This window comes from Eretmochelys imbricata, chromosome 2 (assembly GCF_965152235.1).
Source record: "Eretmochelys imbricata isolate rEreImb1 chromosome 2, rEreImb1.hap1, whole genome shotgun sequence".
Classification (NCBI taxonomy): domain Eukaryota; kingdom Metazoa; phylum Chordata; order Testudines; family Cheloniidae; genus Eretmochelys; species Eretmochelys imbricata.
The window spans coordinates 21,226,853-21,246,313 of NC_135573.1; the positions used below are offsets into that span (position 1 = coordinate 21,226,853).

At 48.6% G+C, this 19,461-nt stretch overlaps 1 protein-coding gene across 1 annotated transcript in view; it reads right to left on the reverse strand.

The window, feature by feature from the left end:
• The window catches only part of NSMCE2 (NSE2 SUMO ligase component of SMC5/6 complex), a 185,863-nt gene that overhangs the window by 158,533 nt on the left and 7,869 nt on the right, over window positions 1–19,461 (reverse strand). The gene's annotated exons all lie outside the window — the stretch shown is intronic.

Genomic DNA, 19,461 nt, shown 5'->3' on the forward strand with positions numbered 1-19,461 from the left:
TCTGTTAGCTGAAGAGAAGTCTACGATCATAAATCTCTTATATAGACTGTAATCAAGTCAACTCCCTGCAATCAACATCCATGATGGGGAAGGGAGTGTTGGGGTCATTTTTATTTAATACATATAAAAACAGTACTTTAGGAGCACGAGCTTGACTACAGCAAGGCAGTAAAATGTATAATTAAACTGGAAAACTTCCACATGATGCTGGTTTTACCTATGTATCCAGTACAAATGGCAATGGCTTGTTGCCAGAAAGGCATTTCATGAAGATCAGCCTAGTCTTTTTGTTTGAAAAGAATAAAATGTTTTTAAAAAATTAACGTGTTTTTAAATACTTCACTATCCATTCCTAGGAAAAACAGATATTGAACTTTTCAGATACCAAACAAAGCAGGCAATTCATACTTGCATTACGTAAACCCCTGCAATGATTTTCCATGCAATAATTATAAAATATTTACATAGCAGCATAAAACGACATGTTTTACAGAACACACATAATACACATTCCCTTCCCCCAAAAGCATAGAATCATAGAATATCAGGGTTGGAAGGGACCTCAGGAGATCATCTAGTCCAACCCCCTGCTGAAAGCAGGACCAATCCCCAATTTTTGCCCCAGATCCCTAAATGCCCCCCTCAAGGATTGAACTCACAACCCTGGGTTTAGCAGGCCAATGCTCAAACCACTGAGAAACAGGCAAACAAAGAAGACATGATACAGGAAAACAACATGGGTCTTTGTGTTACTAATGATGAGAATAAGGGAGAAGAGATTTCCTGATATTAAATTAAGGATTTTAAAGGGGGAGGGGGGGAGGAGGCCAGGGCGCTTGTCAAAAGCAATAGGGAGAACCTTATCTCGGTTACCCTGACAATAGAAGTTTCCTTTGATAACAGGAGAGGAATTCTAGATTTGGTGGCTCTACTAAGCTTGTGCATGCCACTGATTAGGGGCACACATTGGTTTGGCAACAGAGAGTCTGTTAGCAAACAGTTCCTAGAAGCTAACCACTAACTGCCTGGGGTTAGGAAGAAACTTCCCCTGTGGACATGTTAGTCCACTGCGAGGACTCTTGCAGCTTCTCCTGAAGCATCTGCTAGTGGCCAATATTGGAGAGGGGATACTGGACTACATGGACCACTGAACTGATCCAAATGCGTAAAGCAATTCCTAATTTCTGGTCAGCAGGCATCAATGATTTGACTCCGCTGAGCTAGGATTAGGGTGTAAACTACTGGGGTAAACACTGTTCATGAAAAGAGATGTGTCAAGTTTTAGTAAAAATTCATGTCTCTAAAAGCTGGAGTGAGACATGCTGCAGTTGTATTCTCCACCAGGAATAGTGGGATGAGAAAAAAAAAAAAATCTCACTTAGAGTTTACTCCCCAGAGACAATGAGCTTGTCTTCACTACCGAGGAGATCCACGCTGCTGCAATCAATGCAGCGGGAGTCGATTTAGCGGGTCTAGTGAAGACCCACTATATTGTTGGCAGAGTGCTCTCCAGTCAGCTCTGGTACTCCAGCTTCCCCAGAAGAATAAAGTAAGTCGACCCGTCTCCCGTCGATGCAGCAAAGTGAAGACACCAGGGTAAACTGACCTAAGCTACGTAGCTGGAGTAGCAGAACTTAGGTTGACTTACCCCAGTAGTGAAGACAAGCCCAATGACTCTTGAGCAGGGATTCTCAAACTGGGGGCTGGGACCCCTTAGGGGGTCGCGAGGTTATTACATGGAGGGTCATGAGCTGTCAGCCTCTATCCCAAACCCCGCTTTGCCTCCAGCATTTATAATGGTGTTAAATATATTTAAAGGTGTTTTTAATTTATAAGCGGAGGGTCGCACTCAGAGGCTTGCTATGTGAAAGGGGTCCCCAGTACAAAAGTTTGAGAACCACTGCTCTTGAGGATTTTAATTTGGACAAGAGCTCCCCCTTGTGTTCCAGTAAATGTAGTTTCTTTCCCATTTCTAAATACAATATAACCTCATAGTTACAAACACCTCAGGAATGGAGGTTGTTCATAACGCTGAACAAAACATTGACATAATACAGCTTTGAAACTTTACTATGCAGAAGAAAAATGCTGCTTTTAATTTAAATGAAACAAGCACAGAAACTGTTTCCTTACCTTGTCAAATCTTTTTTTTAAAACTTTCCCTTTATTTTGTTTAGTAATTTACATTTAACACAGTACTGTATTTATGTGTGTGCGTGTGTGTGTGTCTCTCTCTCTCTTCCGCTGCCTGACTGTGTACTTCCAGTTCCAAATGAGGTGTGTGGTTGACCAGTCAGTTCATAACTCTGGTGTTCGTAACTCTGAGGTTTTACTGTAATTAGGAAACAGCATTATAATACCACTGATAAGTCTTGAGGAGAACTACCCCTGCATAGCCCACTCTACCTGTGCAATGCAAGGATCCCACAGTTTGTCATCATTAATACCACGTGCAGTGTACTATCTCGGCCCAACTAGATGAACAGCAGATTGAGTATCAGCCGGGGTTGATTTTTCTTGATTTTGTTAAAAAAAAATCATAAATTGTTTTTTAAATGCACCAGTTATTAAAGGAACCAGACTAAAAGCCATTGGGACTGAAGTCTGTTCAACACAAGGGGTCACAGAAAGGCTGGGAGTGGGCAGAGCCAGGCACAAATAAGCTTGTATACAGGGTGAATTAAGATGTGCCAGGAAATGAGCTGACACAGTTTACATCCCTCCTGGAGCAAGAACATAAGGGAAAGAGTCACAATTCCCAGTGCTGTGCTCCTTGGTCAGCACAACTATGTACTGCCCATTTCTAAGGGCAGACAACCAAGTACCAGTCTAGCGTTTATACTGCAGCCTCCCTTCAGGGAAGCCACCTTGCCTTTTTTATATCTTAGCAGAAAATGATACACACTAGCAATAGGAATAATAGAGCAGGATGATTTATACTTCCCAACATTCTGCGCTATTGCAATGCACATGTTAAAAGCACAAGTTAGAAAATTCTGTTATAGTCCCCAGAGTAACCATATCATGGGCCATTTCATGCACATGCAGTAAGTTTACTTGAATGTATATGGTGTTAAGTTACATGCCATGTTATAGGTGCTGTAAGAACAATAAATATGAATTTCTAATTACAAAACAAATTAGAAAAAGAAAAATCATCTGCGTTCAGAGGTACAGGTGGTCACCATTCCCATTTCACATGCATTGGGCCCTGCTTTTTACAGAGCAGAAGAAATTTAAAACAGGTGACATTGCAGAGTTCCAGAAAGGCCACCAAAAGAGCCAGTGACATTTGAAATAGCCCCCTTCCAACATCACGTTAAAATGGCAATGAAGGAAAGCCAAGTGTTCTTAGTTACAAAAAAAAAAAAAAAAAGCCAATGGGATTTGCAGAGATCTAAATTCACATTTAAAATGTCCTTGGGAAAGGTGCAGTGTGAAACATGAGGGAAATCACAAGGACACTGTGAGAGAAAGACAAATGGGGTGGGGAGCGACGAGGGAGGTAGACATTACTGGCAAAGCGGAAAAGCAGGGAGAGCCAGAGCTGTCCAGGCCAGTTAAGTCTTGGGTGTATGCCAAAGAATCGTACCACTAACGTTCTGGAACACCCACAGGCTTGTACATAGTAGTGAGCCAGAAAGTCCTTTGGGACCTGGAAAGCAACAACAAAAATATTTTCACAAGCCCAGCTATTGACAGAGAGGATTGCCCTGATTCAGCTGACCAGTAGCCAACTGCAGAAGGCGATAGTGCAAGCTTGCTGTCAATATCACCAGCTCAAAGGGCTGGCAGCTCCTACAGCTGGCAGCTCCTACAATTGGCCAGAGTGCTGAAGCTGACAAAAACATTATTTCTGTAAATCCAAGACGGACTGAAAAAAAGGACATTCCTGATTTTCAGCTACACACAGTTACCTTCTTTATTTATAAATCTACATGTGTGGTGTTTATTCACATGATGGTGGACAATACATGATCATGGTGGAGTAGCTGCCACCAGTTGTCACGGGGTCCCTGGGCAATGCTCTGGAACTGCTCCCCATGAAGCCAGTCAGGAATCTGGGGAAGTCTCCTTTCTGTGAGCAGCCTGTCTTCAGGACACAAAGCTCACCCAGCTTCCACCTTCCTGGGTCTGACCTCGGAGCATTCAGCATCCTCTGCCCCTCCATGCACTTCCCCCAGCGAGTCCGCCCAGGTGGGGTCTTGGGGAAGCCAGAGGGTCCTGCACCCCAACTCCACAGTCAGACGTGACTCTCAGCCAGCCAGTAAAACAGAAGGTTTATTAGACGACAGGAACATGGTCTAAATCAGAGTTTGCAGGTGAAGAGAACAGGACCCCTCAGCTGGGTCCATTTTGGGGGGCAGTGAGCCAGACAACCCTGTCTGCGCTTCACTCCATGTCCCAGCCAGCCCCAAACTGAAACTCCCTCCAGTCCCTCCTCCTCTGGGCTTTATCCCTTTTCTAGGCCAGGAGGTCACCTGATTCCTTTGTTCTCCAACCCTTTAGCTCTCACCTTGCAGGGGGTAAGGGCCAGGCCATCAGTTGCCAGGAAACAGGGTGTCGGTAAAAACCATTAATCTTGCCACTTTAATTATAGGCAGAGCTGGCAGCAATGCCTACAGTTAAGCATGCCTATCACTTCCCATTGTTAGCTCCTGTTTTCAGTTATTTATAACTTTGCCAAACTTTAATCATTTGGGCTGAAATTTGCCACAGGTTTGTGCTTCAGGATGAATTTTTTTGGAAAGTTTCAGCACAAATGGTTGAGTCATTTCCAAGAACACATTTAGGGAAAAACAGAATTTTTGATAATAGTTTTTTGTTTAGTATTTTACCCCACCGTTTTTTGAAGACTTCTAGTTCTTCCACATTTTAGGGCAGGAATATGACATTTGGCAGGAGGAGAGTCCTAGAGCTCCCGGAGGTGCCTTTTGCTGTCCCCATGAAATTCCACCTAGATTTGGTCAGGTGATGAAATCTCCATTTACAAATGCTCAGTAGAACTGTTTAGAGACTTGCTGCTAAAATCTCCAAACATTTTATCTGCACTGACCTCCTATCTGCACTGAGCATGTTCCCCAGCACCACACATCTTCAGCTCCAGATGTAATACTGCAGTAACAGCTGCCCCTTTAGTCAAAGACACTGATTCTCAACCTATTTACCATTGTGGGCCACATATGCAGCTCTCTCTGTGTTATGTGGGCCGCATGTACACAAAATCTACACTACGTGTATGGCTCTGAGAATGTCACATGGGCTGCAGATGTGTGCTGATTCGGCCGCAAGCTGCCCGCGCGTTGAGAACCATTGGTCTAAGAGATGAAGTGCTGGGTTGGAAGCCAAGAATAGCTCAAGAATTCTAGTCTCAGCTATTCTGATGGCTGTTAGTAATTCTGTGTACTTCACAGCCCTTATTATTGAGCAAGGCCTCCTACCCTCACCTTGGGAATCCGACAAGCATATTTCCCTCAGTGAGGTAAGAGAGTTGCCACAAGGTCACTTCTGGCACAGCTGGGTATAGACCCCTGTCTCACAATATGCTGACCCAAGTCAGCTGATTACGGTACACCATTATCAAAGTGCTTGATCAAGGTTTAAGGCAGGTTTGCACCAGTGGAGTGACCTAAATTGATTTTAGCATATCAGAGAACCTGATCTAGTCTGCAAATATTTCATGTAGATGTCCTGCAGTGCTTTCTACCTACTGTGGCAAATTGCCGGCACTACTTTGATGGGTCTCTCCTCTGCTTCCCTCCAAACTGCTCTCTGCTCCAACACCAATCCACTCTGCTTCAACTCCTTCCCTTGTCTGATTGAAGCGGGGGGGGGGGGGGGGGGGTTATCAGGTGACTGGCTTCAGGTGCTCTAATTGGCTTCAGGTGCTCCACATAATTTATAGCAAACTTTCTTCCCTCTACAGGGAAAAAGGCTCCGTTCGAACCCTCTCCTGCTGCCCTCTGGCCTGGGCTTTCCTTGCTTTTTGCCCCTGCTTTAGCACCCCCCCCCACAACCGGGCCAGACACTTTTTCTTCGTTTTTTTGGTGGGATTTTTTTGCTGTTTTTCTTTGCTGCCGTTCGAGTGCTGGTCGGCTGGCAGCTTGCCTGCCAGCCCCCCCACGCCTGCCCTCGGACGCTGCTATTGCTTCAGCTGCAACCCCCGGAGGAGGGGGAAGGACTGCTGACCCGCTCCCCAGAGGAGGGGAGTGGACGCCCCCAGACCCAACCGTTTTGCTGTTTGTTTGTGGACCCGGAATTAATAGTCTTCTTATCTCTGCTTGGCATTTTTGCAATGCTCCACAAAGACCGGGAGAGAAGACAGCTGACAGAGACATCGCCCGGGGAAGCTACAAATCATCGTGGAGGGGGCCGTAAGACTGAGTAACTTTTGAACTGTACTCTCGTGTGGGGGGAGTTTGACTGCATCTTAACTGTGTTTGTGCGGGGCACAGGGGGTGTGGCACGGAGCTGCCCCCTGATCCATCGGTGCCCCCCCCAACACTACTACAACCGTCAAGGCCCCCCCGCTGGCAACCTGCCATCTGCCTCTAGCCTCAACTGCTTGCTTTGAATTCCATCATCCGGACCAGACACAACAGCTGACCAAACGAGACTCTTTGGATAAACGCGCGTGGGTCCGCGTTCCCCACCCCCGGACTGCCCACCCCACAGTTTGCCCCTACTACCTGACCCCAACTCCTGTTTCCTTCCCCTGTCCAGTCCGACCCATTTGGCCCCCCTCACCTGCAGCCCAACAGGGAGAAGCGGTTAATCTGCTTCCCCCTCCTCCTTCTGGTGTCTCCCCATCTCTCCCTGCTCACGATGGCGGGGAATGAGAGGGGTGAGGACCCCCTAACAACCTCAGTTGCCCCTCCCCCACCTACCCCCCTGCCCAACCCCCAAGCCCCCTTCCCCACCACTGCTGCCAAAACACCTGCCACCGCCCCCACTGGGGCATCGGCAGCCGGAGGCACCAGGGCGACTATTACCGCTGCTACGCCCACCGCCCCCCCAGATTCTAGGAAAGCCCCCCCGGTTAGCTGGAAAGGCCAGGGTGCAAAGAAGGGGAAGGGCCCCGCCACAACCACCAAGCCCTCCATGGCAGAGGCTGCCCCCACCGCTGTGGCCTCATCATCGACCATGGCATCCCTCCCCGCTGTTCCCTCCACCAGCTCTGCGAGCGTCCCTCCCCCGGCCCCCAGGGCATATGCCCAGGCGGAGGCACCCTCCCCCCCCGCCTGCCGCCTCGTCATCTCGCCCACCCACCGCCTCTGCTACCATCAATAGCGGCCGAGGCCCCTTTCCCACCATGACCAGGAAGCATGGCGTCCGTTGCCTCCTGGTGCCCGTCTCGCCCTCTCCCGTTGGGCTGCAAGGACCCCACCCTCCGTCACGTCTTTTCGTTCCGCCGGCAAGTGCAGCTTCTACCGCCGCCGCCGGCGCGTGACGGAGAGGCGCTCGAGGGGTCCTTCCTAGTCCCCTACCAGGGAGCCCGCTATCGGGTCTACTATTCCACAGGAGAGCCCCGGTGCTACCTCTGCCAATCAGCGGGGCATGTCCGAAGAGACTGCCCCTTGGCCCGGCGGGGAGGGGCACCAGAGACTCCCGAGACCCGGCAGGACATCGGCTCCGTCGTTGCCGGCGCCCCTGGCCGCCCAACATCTGAAACCATCTCTCCTCCTGCTCGATCCACTGCTGCTCCTGCCCGGGCCCAAGAGACACCTCCCCTACAATGCCCAGACGAGCGAGGGAGCCCTGCCCTTGCTGTTAACAATCCAGCAGAGCCTATAGAGGAGAGTGCAGCAAAGATATTACCGGGCATAGGAGAGGGCCCGCCCCAAGCAGAACCGCCCCTCCCTCTCATGTTGCCTCACCGTTACCCCCCCGAGCCTCTGAACCATCGCCTCTGCCCCCCGACACGACCCCTGCTAACCAGCCCCCAAACGATGCTATGGAGGGCTGGACCCTAGTCCAGGGAAAGCAAGGCAAGCGGAAGGCTCGAGCTCCGCTGCACCCATCCGATGCGGAGGCCCCCCGGAAGACCAGGAAGGGAGGCACTGACACTGAGCCTTCCGCTATGCCCACGAGAGAGATCCATCCGCCGGTGTCAGGAAGGGAAGACAAAATAGCACTGGAAGGCTCCATGGGAGACCCTCCCCTCCGAGACCCCTGAGGAAGCCCCTTCTGCCCGAATATAACCCAAACCACCCGCAAACCCCGAAGCAACCGTCGTAGCGGGCGCCAGAGGGGAGACCCCCGGGGTGGCAGAAGATGACCTTTCCTCCATGTATGAGGAGATCGAGGCCCTAGGTTTGACCCCGGTCACCCAGAGAGAGAATGATCTACTGCCGGCTGGCCTCGATCTCGGCAACCTTACCCCAGTCCCCCTTTCCCCATGCTCCCTCCCCCTAACCGCCTTCCCGGGCGAGCACCCTGCAGAAGGTGGTCCACCACCTGAAGTCATGGTTGCCAAATCTACCACAGAGCCTGCGCCTAGCATCACTGGGAGCCCCCTCCCCACCCCCTTAACCCTCGAATCTGTTCGGGAAGCACCCTCTCAGCTGTTTGCCTCCCGAAGCCCAGAGCCTCGCCTCTGCCCCCGCCTCCACCCCTGTCTCTGCCATCCACCTCTTCCTGCAATGCTATTGCCGCCCCTGGGGTTATTTCTTTCCCGTTTTTTGCGGATCCCCCCCAAGGAGCAGTTTTTGCATTTTCCTGCCGCGACCCATTAGGAGCTGCAATTTTCCCTCCGCCATCCTCTTCTACCCCAAGGCTTGAGACGGACCTAATAACTTTAGCCTGTCAGACGCCCCGTTGGTGGTCTGCACCCTGCCTACCCGCCTCAGCGGACCACGAGGCTGCACCAAGAGCCCCACCAGGGAATAACCCGGAAATCGCAATCCCACCCCCCAATGAGCTGCGAAAAGCATTGCGACAGTTTTTAGAAGACATCCGTGGCTCTCGCAACAGGGTACAGCTAGCTCTCCAGCTATGGGGGGACTTTGATCACATCCTCCAGGCCACAAGGGCCCTTATAAAGGAGGGTAAAGGGAAAGGAAGGCATGGTGCCGCGGCCTACGGGCGGGCCCGCAGCTTCCGTGACAATTTACTCACTTATGGGATGGGTCACGGATTGTTGCGCGACCCGCCGGGGGCTGCAAACACCCCCGCCAACAAGGAACCCCCACCCCCCCGCATGACGCCCCTCATTATTGCAACTTTGAGCATCAGGGGCTGTAGGATGGCTCTCCGCAGGTCCCAGGTGCTCGCTTACCTTCGGGAAGGGGGATACTCTGTGGTTTTCCTGCAGGAGACCCATACGGATCCGACTGCCAAGGACAGCTGGCGGCTGGAGTGGAAGGACAGGGTCTACTTCAGCCACTTCACGATTCGACAAGCTGGAGTGGCGACCCTGTTCTCCCCCAACCTATGGCCCGAGGTGCTAGGGGTCACTGAGGCCGTGCCGGGCCACCTGCTGCAGCTCCGAGTCCGTATGGAGGGGCTCGTGGTCAACCTTGTTAACATCTATGCCCCGACAACGAGCCCGAAGAGGCCGCAATTCTATCAGCGGGTGTCTGACTTCCTCGGCACCCTAGATTCTCACGAGTGCTTAGTCCTGGGAGGGGACTTTAACACCACCCTTGAGGAACAGGACCGCTCAGGGGCCGAGCTGAGCCCGGCCGCTGCGAACATTCTCCGAGAAATAGTTGAACATCACTCCCTAGTGGATGTCTGGCGTGACCACCACCCAGATGACACTTCCACATTCACCTTTGTCCAGGTGGAGGCCCATCAGTCACACCACTCTCAGTTGGACCATATTTATTTATCCTGTTTCCATCTTTCACAGGCCCACTCCTCCAACATTCGGCCGGCCCCATTTTCCGACCATCATCTAGCCACCATAATGGCCTCCCTCCGTGCAGAGAGGTTGGGGCCGGGGCCGGCCTATTGGCACTTTAACAACAGCCTGTTGGAGGATGAGGGCTTCGTGACGTCCTTCCGGGAGTTTTGGCTGGCCTGGCGAGAGCAGCGGTGTGCCTTTCCCTCGGCGTGGCGATGGTGGGACCTAGGGAAGGTGAGCGCCAAGCTCTTCTGCCGTGACTACACTCAGGGCACCAGCCGACGGAGAAATGCGGCGAAAGAGCAGTTGGAACGGGAGGTCTTAGAGATGGAGAGGCGCCTGGCCGCCAACCCCGAGGACCCGTCCCTCTGCGGAGCGTGCCGGGAGAAGCGGGAGGAGCTCTGGGCCCTTGAGGGCCACCGGGCCCGAGGTGCCTTCGTTCGGTCCCGCATCCGCCTCCTTCAGGAGATGGACCGCGGCTCCCGCTTCTTCTATGCCCTGGAGAAAACGAGGGGGGCCAAGAAACACGTCACCTGCCTTCTTGCGGAAGACGGCACCCCCCTCACGGATCCGGAGGAGATGTGTAGAAGTCATGGGCCCTCCCACACAAGCCTTTTCTCCCTGGATCCGACCGATCCTGGAGTTTGCGGGGTGCTCTGGGAGGAACTCTCCACAGTCAGCGTGGGCGACCGAGACTGGCTAGAGCTGCCCCTCACCCTGGCCGAGTTCTCAGAAGCCCTCCGTCGCATGCCCACCAATAAATCTCCGGGCATGGATGGGCTGACCGCGGAGTTTTACCACGCGTTCTGGGACATCCTCGGCCCAGACCTAGTCACTGTCTGGGCTGAGTCCTTGCAGAGCAGGGTCCTCCCTCTGTCGTGCAGGCGAGCGGTGCTCGCCTTGCTGCCGAAGAAGGGGGACCTCTGTGATTTACGAAACTGGCGTCCCGTCTCACTCCTTAGCACGGATTACAAAATCGTAGCGAAAGCAATCTCACTGTGGCTAGGGTCCGTGATGGCGGACGTGATCCACCCAGACCAGACCTATACTGTCCCGGGTCGCAGCATTTTTGACAAACTAATTCTAGTCAGAGACCTTTTGGAACTCGGGCACAGAGATGGTCTGTCGTTCGCCCTCCTGTCTCTTGATCAGGAGAAGGCGTTCGATAGAGTAGACCATGGGTACCTCCTGAGCACTCTGCAGGCGTTTGGATTCGGACCTCAGTTTGTGAGTTTTCTCCGGGTGCTGTATGCCTCCGCAGAGTGTTTGGTTAGGCTCAATGGACCCTGACTGAACCGGTCAGCTTCGGGCGAGGAGTGCGGCAGGGGTGCCCCCTCTCGGGCCAGTTGTACACTCTGGCGATCGAGCCTTTCCTCTGTCTCCTCCGCAGGAGGATGACAGGGTTGGTGCTGCGGGAGCCGGAGCTGCGGCTGGTCCTGTCGGCGTACGCCGATGACGTACTCCTCGTGGTCCAGGACCCGGGCGACTTGGCGCGAGTGGAGGCATGCCAGGCCATCTATTCGGCAGCCTCCTCCGCCCGAGTCAACTGGGTCAAGAGCTCTGGCTTGGTGGTGGGGGACTGGCGGCAGGTAAGCTTCAGACCATCCGGTGGAGTGTGGGTCCACTGCTCTATCTCGGCGTTTACCTTTTCGCCACGCACCCTTCCCCGCCGGAGCACTGGCAAAATTTAGAGGGCGGGGTGATAGAGCGGATCCAGAAATGGACGAGGCTACTCCGATGTCTCTCCCTCCGAGGGAGAGCACTGGTGCTTAACCAACTAGTCCTGTCCACGCTCTGGTACCGGCTCAACACCCTGGCCCCAGCCCCAGGTTTCCTGACCCACCTCCGGAGATTGATTATAGAGTTCTTTTGGTCAGGAATGCACTGGGCCCCTGTTGGAGTTCTTCATTTACCCCTGAAGGAAGGAGGGCAGGGCCTGAAGTGTCTGTACGCTCAGGTCCGCGTTTTCCGCCTCCAGGCCCTGCAGAGGCTCCTTTATAGTGCAAGTAGTTCGGCGTGGAGCACACTGGCGCACGCCTTCCTGCGCCGCTTCCAAGGGCTCCGATACGACTGGCAGCTCTTTTATCTTTGTCCGAGAGGTTTTCCGCGAGACCTCTCCGGGCTGCCGGTCTTCTACCAGGACCTCCTCCGGACCTGGAAACTGTTTCTAACGACCAGGTCCATGGTGGCCACCGTGGGAGCAGATCTCCTCACGGAGCCCCTGCTACACAATCCCCAACTCCGTGTGCAGGTGGCGGAGTCCCGCTCGGTGTGCCAGAGGTTGGTCCTGGCGGAAGTCACGAGAGTCGGAGACCTCCTGGACTATGACCGGAGAGACTGGCTGGATCCCCTGACGCTCGCTCGGCGCATGGGGCTCTCCAGCCCTCGTACCCCCCGGCACGTACTTCAGGAGGTGAAGGCCGCCTTGACCCCCACTGCTCGGGCTTATGTCAACCAAGCCTTGCGCAAGGGTGCACCCTGCCCATCCTCTACCCCAGGCCCGCTGGACCTTTCCATTGGGCCCCTACCGTGCCGATCCCAACAAACCCCTCACCCTTTCACTGCAAGCCGACTGCATGAACTGCAGCCGGTCAGTTTTCAGATCGCACCACGGAATTATTTATACACACTCACGCTTCATACCCTTCACGCCCACACCCTGGTGTTCCGCCCCGATACAAAGTGGTGGGACCTCCTGCCACCCTTGGAGGGTGAGCAACCTCGGTGGGCCAGCCTGTATTCCACCTTGGTCCCGAGGCCCGTCGGGGACATCAGTTGGCAGCTCCTTCACGGAGCTGTGAGCACGGGCGTGTTTTTGTCATGGTTTACCCCCATCCCGGATACTTGCCCTTTTTGTAATATGAGGGAAACCCTGGTGCACGTATATTTAGAGTGTGCCAGATTGCAGCCCCTTTTCCGGCTCCTCACAAATATTCTATTGAGCTTTTGGCTTCATTTCTCCCCTCACCTTTTTATCTATACACTCCCCATCCGTGGCCCCACAAAGTCGCGAGACCTCCTGGTTAACCTCCTCCTAGCCTTGGCTAAAACAGCCATTTATAAAATCAGAGAGGGGAGGTTGGCCCATGAAACGTCCTGCGATTGTAGGGCCTTTTTCCGATCCTCAGTACATTTACGTATCCGGGCGGAGTTCCTCTGGGCGGCATCCACCGACTCCCTTGATGCCTTCGAGGAGCGGTGGGCACTGTCCGGGGTTCTCTGCTCGGTGACCCCGTCCGGTTCCCTCCGTCTGACCCTTTAATTGAGGGGAAGAGCGAGAGACGCCAGCCCCAGCCGTTGCCGCTGTGGATACCATCATTACTGTCATCTAGGAGGGGTCCTATAATACATGGGTGTCTACCCCCCCACCCCTAATCCACCCACCCCGCAGCCGTGCCCATCTTGCCAGGCACTCTCAGGAGAGGGATAATCGGTGACACTGGGCGCGGCCCTAGGTAATTCAAGGGGGTGGAAGACCACGAGTGTCGAGGAAGCCCCACCGCTCTGGGCCCAGGCTAGCCTGAACACTTCTCCCTCCTGAAAGCTGCTGTGTTATACCTTCTGTTTGCGTTGTTTTGTTGCATAGTTTGTTTTGTTTCCTTTGGTAATTCTTGTAAGTGTTACAAATAAACTTCTTTTCTGTTTCCAAAAAAAAAACCAAAAAAACAAAAAAAAAAAAACAAAAAAAAAAACAAAAAAAAAAACAAAAAACACCACCTTCCCTGTTACCTTACCCAGAGAAAAGGGACCTACTTAACCTGGGGCTAATATATCTGCCCTCTATCACTCTCCAGTAGCCATCTGGCCTGACCCTGTCATAAGCAGTTCATATAATTGAGACCAGTGTTAAGACAGTGTCAAGTAAAAAAAAATGAAGCAAATTCTGCTTTCAATTACACTGGTGTAAACACAAAGTAAATCAGTTTACACGAACAGAATTACTCTAGATTTATGCTGACATAAATGACAGAAGAATCTAGACCCATTATTGAAAAAAGTAAGCTTTTTCATCTGATACTCAAACATATTAGAGAGACAAGGTGGGTAAGGTAATATATTTTATTGAACCAACTTCCGTTGGTGAAAGACTAGCTTTTGAGCTACACAGAGCTCTTCCTGTGTAGCTTGTCTCTTTCACCAATAGAAGTTGGTCCAATAAAAGGTATTATCTTAACCACTTTGTCTCTCTAACATCCTGGGATTGACATAGCTACAACAACACTGCATACTCAGAACATATTAGTTTATTAAAATGGAAATAGGTTTTTGTAAGTTTTATGTAGTTTACATTTGCATAGCACTGAGCTAAAGCAATGAAAATACCATAGACTAGAAAAGGAGTACTTGTGGCACCTTAGAGACTAACCAATTTATTTTCTCACCCTCCGCCCCCCTCCCCCCCCCCCCCACAAACTCACTCTCCTGCTGGTAATAGCCCATCCAAAGTGACCATTCTCTTTACAATGTGTATGATAATCAAGGTGGGCCACTTCCAGAACAAACCTGGATTTGTGCTGGAAATGGCCCAACTTGATTATCATACACATTGTAAAGAGAGTGATCACTTTAGATAAGCTATTACCAGCAGGAGAGTGGGGTGGGAGGAAGTTTATTGTTTCATGGTCTCTGTGTATATAATGTCTTCTGCAGTTTCCACAGTATGCATCCGATGAAGTGAGCTGTACTCACGAAAGCTTATGCTCAAATAAATTGGTTAGTCTCTAAGGTGCCACAAGTACTCCTTTTCTTTTTGCGAATACAGACTAACATGGCTGTTACTCTGAAACCATAGACAAGTTGGCTTCATGCTTATTCATAATTAGTTTCTAGCAAATTTCACTTCCAGATACTTTGCCTGCTACAGCCCCCATCGAGCCAAGCACTTGAACATGTGCTCAACTTTAAATGCTTGAGTGGTCCACTATCTTCAATGGATGCTTAAGATTTAGCACATGCTTAAATGTAGCCTCAGTCCAGAGAAAGAGTCCATATGACAGCACTATGACTGTACAGAAGAAACAGTGGAATTGACTATACATAGTTTTCCATTGTGTTTGTGTGGGTCTTTTATACAGCAACAGAAGAGCAAAAAGAACATTAAAAAACAAAAGAAAGGAAAATGTGACTTTTGAACAATAAAAATTGCCAGGAGGATCAGGGGTGGGTGTAGAGCTTGACACTACTTTTAACTCTCTCTCACACACACACTAGATTTCAAAATGATGTGTCCCTTTAATATTCGTTTGATAGAAACTTGTTTTTACAAGTCTAAATATGTTGTCTGAACTAGCTGACAGGGACTGTCTATTTTGTCTCTTTAACAACATCAAGGACATTGCCAGTGCTATGAGACCAAACCTGCCAACGCTCACACACGCGAGTAGTCTTTAATCACAACAGCAGCTTCACTGAAGTCAATGGTACTATTCACATAAGCAGAAGGTTTGCAAAATTAGTGCTTTAATATTATTCTTTACTCGTATTAGAGTAGCTCTAACCAGGCTTAGTGCTGCATGCTAGATGCCACACAAATTCATAAATTGCAATAAATGTCCTGAATAATTAATAATAGTGATTTGTTTCTTTCAGTAAACATTTATGTAGGATTGAAAGAAAGTTCAGATGGATTTAAATGCACTGGGGGACTGAGCAGCAGAATGGCTAATGAAATTTTACATGACTGATGTAATGCTCATTGCCAAAACAGTCTAAGCATCTAATGTATCAGATGGACTCAAACTGTGGGCTTCTCAGAGGAAACAGCCTTAGGAGTCCTCATTCACATAGCTTGATGAGGAGCTCCCAGAGTGCAGCAGTAGTTAGGAAAGCAAAGTAATGCTCAGATGCACCAAGGAGAAAAAAAGATACAAAATGTGTAATCCTGAATGTTTAAATTCTTGAATGACTCATGAAGATTTTATATGTTGTTTAGATACTGTTGTTCTTTTGCTTCCGATTACTGGGTGTAAGCAGATCTCTTTACTACAACACAATAAATAATAATACTTTGTACTTCTGTAGTATCTTCCACTGGGATTCCCAAAGTAATTCACAAACGTTAAAAAATTAGGCTCAAACCTACGAAGACCTATGCACCTGCTTAACTTTAAACTGTGCGTAGTTCCTAGTTCCACTTAGCTCAACAGAACCGGTCATGTGAAGCAGTTGTCTTTGCAGGATTAAGGTCTTACTCCTCACAATCAGGGATTTCCCATGTACACCCTCCTGAACTCCCCCACCAGCCCTGCCCCAGTTACATGCAGTGTCAACTAGTTACATCATTGCAGTGTTGCCAGTTCAGTCATTTTTCAACCTTCCTCTGTCAAATTTGAACACCCCCTCTAATTTCAGTTCCTGGGGAAGACTCTGCTCACAATACACATTTGAAGAAGTTGAAATATTATTCTATTCTGCAGATAGGGTAACTGAATCACAGAAAAGTAAAGTGAACTTTCCAAAGGTTATACAGAAACAGATCTTCTAAATCACACTTTTCCTGTACACAAGATCATCCTTCCCTACATATGGGGCCAGATTATCAGCAGGTATATATCACCACAGCTTCAAAGGAACTGCTCCTATCTCTTTCCCAGATTGCGCATTCCAATGTATAGTACAGTGTGAACTGTGCTTAAATTTCAATAAAGTTATATATTGTAAGAGATATAAAAAAAGTCTATCTAATAATGGAAAACACCCCCACTGGAATCCTGTGACCAATCAGGCTACTTCAACTTGTGAAAGACTTAGCGGAGAGTAAAAGATGGATAAAACTTTGGTATGGAACTTACATGTGCAAAGAGGTTACAAGAACTTGAAATGTCTAGCCTAAAACCCTCAAGCATGTGTCCTTGTAAAGTTACAGCCCCACCCCAGTTAATTCTGAACAGAGCTAAGTGTTTGTTATTACAGAGACTGTACTGAAGAATCTTAAAGACAGATTTTACAAAGGGCCTCAGAGGGAATAAAGTGAACTATTGCAGCTTAACCCGATATTTGTGCCGACCAGCAGCCATGTTATCTTGTCTCATGAACCTGTTATACCTCACAAGCTAAGCAGAGGTGGGCTCGGTCCGTATTTGGATGAGAGATACCCTGAAGGAAATGTAGGTGCTATAGGGAAGTAGCAATTTCAATTCAGCTGGTGGCAACCACAATATGGGATTAGACAGCTCTGTATTGCTCTTGTGCCATCCTTCAGATGAGACATCAAACCAAAGCTCTGACTGCTCATGGTCATGAAAGAAACAGGGGCTCCTATTATAAAAGTAAGCACATTAACCCTACTGTCCTGTCTGAAATTCCAAACTCAGGTAACTGCACTCTTCCTATATAGGATGTCTTTTATTGTTCCAATCGGACATGGTACTTTACTTTTTCTGTCTTAAATTGTTGTGTAGTTATTGTGTGTTGTTAAGCAACTGTCATGATGCACCCAAAGAGTGGCTTCATTTCAGTGGTGGAATAAGTAATTCCTACGTCTCTTATCTACCTCACAGGGAGTTGTGAGGCTAACTAATACTTGTGAAGTGCTTGACGTCCTCTGAAGACAGTCAAAAACAAAGGACTATTAAGATTAGTACAATCTGTTGAATATCCTGTCAGTTCATACTCCCTAGTCTGGCACCTTTTCCCATCAGCAGCTTTCTCGATTCAACAAATAGCTACACTCCCATTTCATTCAACATAAGGTCACTACTATCTATTTATATAGCTGCTAACTCCACTTCATGCAGTGTGGATACCACAGCTCCCATACGAAGAATAAAGATCTTTTCCCAGGTTGGGTATGGATTTTTCCCAAAAAGCTATGGCAGGTCAGAGGTGAGGGCCATCACAGAGGCATGGGGAGGAGCTGGTTTCTTTCCATTTTGTTTTGTAATAATATTGCTTACACCTTGCCCACGCCTTCCCCCTCGCAAGTTATGGTGGTAGTTTTTTACTCCATTTGAACATTGACATCTGTTTCACAACTTCCACTCATGAGAAAAGAAAAAAGAAAAAAAAAAGGAAAATAGAAAAAGGAACAAAGCTGTCTGGTTTCCAACACATTCCGCGGGGAAAGGAGGGAGAACACTGCAAATGCAACTAACAAATGTAAAAAAGAAATAGTTCAGAATGTTAATCTGCAGTAATTGACACTACTTGGTTGGGGGAAGGAAGAAATGCTCAAGACCGGCATAGGATAAAAGCATTTTAGATTCATCAAAGACAATTTACACTTTAAAGATTACTAATGCACTCTGGACTTGGAAACATATGCTTGTTCTCATGTTCTTTTGCAAATCACTGCTTTATCATCTTTAAAAAAACGAAAAAAAAAAACCACACAGCATGAACTCATCAAAGTAACAATAGTCATATTTCTGTAGAAAATATGCCCGGTACATCCCTAGCATTAATGTCTTAAACTAGTTATAATACACTTATTGCTGTAAAATTAGAAGTTAGTATGTTATTGTTTTAGTTCCAGGTTCGAAGAACAGTACTGCATATAGTATAAACAGTGTGCCTGATGGTAAGTATTTGCAGAGTCAGGCCCTTAAAAGCATTTTATTCCTGAAAGTTGTCAGCAGCCTTCAGCACCAAACACCCTTTATATAACAAATTCTGCACTCAAGCACAATACGCAATGCAATGCCCTGTTGAAAAAAACTGACACAGCTTACTCTCATGTATTTCAGGATAGTACTTGGCCTTTGGTACATATGTGCAAAAAAACCTAAACTGATGTCAACATCAAAACAAGATGTTCTAATAAAACCACACACACACACACTTCTGCTTGGTTGGGAAGAATCAGAGGGGACTGAAACTATTTTTTCAATATAGGAAATAAAACTTATTAAACCAACTCAGCTCTGACAAAAAGACTGTTTGAATAACACATCCCTTTTATGCATGAAACAATGCTGGCTAAAAAGAATAGCCCAATTCCTTGTCCAAACAAGATCCAGAATAGTTTATTACAATTGTTACTTCTCTGAGGTGCTGTCAAGGTTCTTTCCCCACTCTGAACTCTAGGGTACAGATGTGGGGACCTGCATGAAAAACCTCCTAAGCTTATTTTTACTAGCTTAGGTTAAAACTTCCCAAGGTACAAACTATTTTACCTTTTGCCCCTGGACTTTATTGCTGCCACCACCAAGCATCTAACAAATATATAACAGGGAAAGAGCCCGCTTGGAAACGTCTTCCCCCGCTCAAAATCCTCCCAAACTCTACACCCCCTTTCCTGGGGAAGGCTTGATAAAAATCCTCACCAATTTGCATAAATGAACACAGACCCAAACCCTTGGATCTTAAGAACAATGAAAAAGCAATCAGGCTCTTAAAAGAAGAATTTTAACTGGAAAAAAAAGTAAAAGAATCACCTCTATAAAATCAGAATGGTAAATACCTTACAGGGTAATCAGATTCAAAACATAGAAAATCCCTCTAGGCAAAATCTTAAGTTACAAAAAGACACAAAAACAGGAATATACATTCCTTTCAGCACAACTTATTTTATCAGCCATTTAAACAAAACAGAATCTAACGCATATCTAACTAGATTGCTTATTAGCCCTTTACAGGAGTTCTGACCTGCATACCTGCTCTGGTCCCAGCAAAAA